Below are 3,577 nucleotides of genomic sequence, written 5' to 3'. Positions count from 1 at the left end.
CCACCGGGTGCCCGCACCTCGAACCACTGGGCACCCGCACCCCCGGGCCATTTTCCCCTGACCACCCGGGCACCCGCACATCCTACCCCCGGGTGCCCGCACCCCCCGAATCAGCCTGACTACACCACTAATTTGACCATAACTTCAAATTCCCAAGTCCGTTTTTTGTGTTCTTTAGCTCGTTTGGAAGCTCTTGATATCCCCCATCCACTCATATCATTACCACCACCATTAGCCTTCATCCAAAAATCATCACAAAAACACCCACCTTTCGCATTTGACCGATTTTGAGTTGCAATTTCTGTTTCCTAAGGTGTTTCGGCTACTTAGGAGCGTGTGACATCGTCATCACCATCATCATCTCGGAGTTATCTTCACCGCTAACCGTAAGAAAGGACGGTAACCTCGATGACACTTACTTCTTACCTTGCTTTCGCATTGATAGCCCGAGCCATTTTGTGTTGCTTACCCATCGAGACTAGCAAGTTGAGAATTGATGGGCCACGGTATTGTGCACCATAGTGATCGTGTTATCATCTTTGTGCCATAAGTCTCTCCCGTGCATATCTTATATACTTGTCTCATATCATACTTGGCTTGAGCATCAAGCATAGAAAAAAAAGAGAAAATGAATAAAAGCTTTTAAGCAAAAGAGGAGCAACAAAGAGCTTGTAAGCAATAGCATTGAGCCATTTGCATAGTTATATCATCTTGGTCATCGCATACATAGCATAGTTGGGATTGAAGACCGCACGTTTCTCTCATAGGGTAGTGCACAAGCGTATCTTTCCCATTTGAGCAATTGAGTTAGCGTCCCTCAAGCATTCACACAACAAGAGCATTTTCTGTGGTTGCACATTTTGAGCTCACTCCTTGGTTGTGCGGATCCCATCTATCTTCCGTGCGTGTGTTCCTAGTGATATATTTGGGTTTGATCTATTTGCTTTAGTTGCATTTTTGTGAACCTTCTCAACCTTATCAATATCTTGACTAACATTTGCTTGAAATTTTTGCCACCATCCTAATCGAGCTCCTCCATAAGCCTCTTATTTGTAGGTGTGAGAAACAAACCCGATTCCAATTCTCTTATTGTGGCATTACATTGAGTGACACTTGTTACATCCTCAATCCTCGGAGAAGGTAACTTTGGTATTGTTCTCTCATTTTCCTACTCACCCCACTTAGTTATGATGGATAGGACAAACTCGTCATCGAACCCACTTTTCGAGGAGCAAGGTGATGATTCCGGATTCGTCTCCAAGAACCACTTCTTCATCGCGCAACGAGCTCTTCATCAAGAAATCGAAGCATTGGGTGAATGCTTGGAGCAACTCGCCTCCGACCTTCGTCAATTGGAAACAAGGAACCACGACTACATCGACGCCAAATTCACCACACAAATGGAAGAGCTCCACAACATGATCGTGCGACGCCTGTCTTCCTCAGCCGCTTCTTCAAGATGGCGCCACTCAAGTCACCATACAAGTTGGCCATCTTCAGACTACTCCTCTTATGATGCAATTCCTCCATGAGCTCGCTTTCCTCGACGTGATGTTCCTCAAGATCACCAAGCATAAGAAAATCCGTTCCATGGCAATGGTTTACAAGACCGAGTTCGAGCACGTGAAAGGGTGCGACACCAAGCGCAAGAAGCAATGGAGAAAGACCAAATACCTCCACAAGTGCCACGTCAAGTCCCTCAAGACGGTGATGCAATTCGACAAGCACAAGAGCGTCGTGAAGCACAAGCACTCGAACGTGAAGCTCAAGCACTCGAAGCACAACGCACACTCAACGAGGCCACTAGAGCCGTCGAAGAGCACAACCGCCATGTCCGCAAACAAGAAGATGCACTTTGCCAAGCACGACAAGAAGAAGAAGCCCGACTTGAAGAACAACAAGAAAGGCACAACTAAGCACATATTCCTCGCCCCCCTCCAAGACAAGAACGACACCAAGTGGAACAAGTGCTTCAAGACCCTCCTCCACGCCAACAGAGACATCTTGAAGATCGAGCATTTGAGGACCTTCCTCCAAGGCAAGAGCGATATCAAAACCGCTACCATGATGAAGAACTCCGCTATGGCAAGCTCAAGTTCACCATGGTTCTCCGGAAGCAATGATCCCGAGGAATACCTCTCATGGGCCTTGAAGGTGGACAAAATTTTCCGGCTTCACAACTATGACGAGGAAAAGAAGATCGCCATGGCCTCCCTCGAGTTCCAAGACTACATCCTCATTTTGTGGGAACAAGTGATCGAGCGACGACATACAAGAGGCGAACCACCAATCACAACTTGGGAAGAAATGAAGGAAGTCATGAGAGCCCGCTTCATGCCTACTCTCTACACTCAAGATTTCTTTAAGAAGCTGCAACTCCTCAAGCAAGGCACGAAGAGGGTGGAAGAATACTACCAAGAAATGGAGATTGCCATGATTCGAGCCAATATCAAGGAAGACGACGAGCAAACAATGGGACGCTTCTTGAACGGCCTCAACCATCCAATCAAGCGGATCATCGACTTCCAACCATACTCAAACCTTCTCGAGCTAGTTCATCAAGCGACCAAGGCCGAGCGACAAGTGCAAGATGACTTCAAATACGCCAAGTACTCATCCAAGACCTACGCCTCCTGAAGGAAATATGGCCTAGAGGCAATAATAAAGTGATTATTTATTTCCTTATATCATGATAAATGTTTATTATTCATGCTAGAATTGTATTAACCGGAAACATAATACATGTGTGAATATATAGACAAACAGAGTGTCACTAGTATGCCTCTACTTGACTAGCTTGTTAATCAAAGATGGTTATGTTTCCTAACCATAGACAAAAGAGTTGTTATTTGATTAACAGGATCACATCATTAGTTGAATGATCTGACTGACATGACCCATTCCGTTAGCTTAGCACCCGATCGTTTAGTATGTTGCTATTGCTTTCATCATGACTTATACATGTTCCTATGACTATGAGATTATGCAACTCCCGTTTACCGGAGGAACACTTTGTGTGCTACCAAACGTCAGAACGTAACTGGGTGATTATAAAGGTGCTCTACAGGTGTCTCCAAAGGTACTTGTTAGGTTGGCGTATTTCGAGATTAGGATTTGTCACTCCGAATGTCGGAGAGGTATCTCTGGGCCCTCTTGGTAATGCACATCACTTAAGCCTTGCAAGCATTGCAACTAATGAGTTAGTTGCGAGATGATGTATTACGGAACGAGTAAAGAGACTTGCCAGTAACGAGATTGAACTAGGTATTGGATACCGACGATCGAATCTCGGGCAAGTAACATACCGATGACAAAGGGAACAACATATGTTGTTATGCGGTCTGACCGATAAAGATCTTCGTAGAATATGTAGGAACCAATATGGGCATCCAGGTCCCGCTATTGGTTATTGACCGGAGACGTGTCTCGGTCATGTCTACATTGTTCTCGAACCGTAGGGTCCGCACGCTTAAAGTTACGATGACAGTTTCTTTATGAGTTTATATATTTTGATGTACCGAAGTTTGTTCGGAGTCCCGGATGTGATCATGGACATGACGAGGAGTCTCGAAATGGT

The sequence above is a fragment of the Triticum aestivum genome, chromosome 4B (genome assembly GCF_018294505.1).
Source record: "Triticum aestivum cultivar Chinese Spring chromosome 4B, IWGSC CS RefSeq v2.1, whole genome shotgun sequence".
NCBI lineage: Eukaryota > Viridiplantae > Streptophyta > Magnoliopsida > Poales > Poaceae > Triticum > Triticum aestivum.
Note: the sequence above shows the minus strand (reverse complement) of the source record.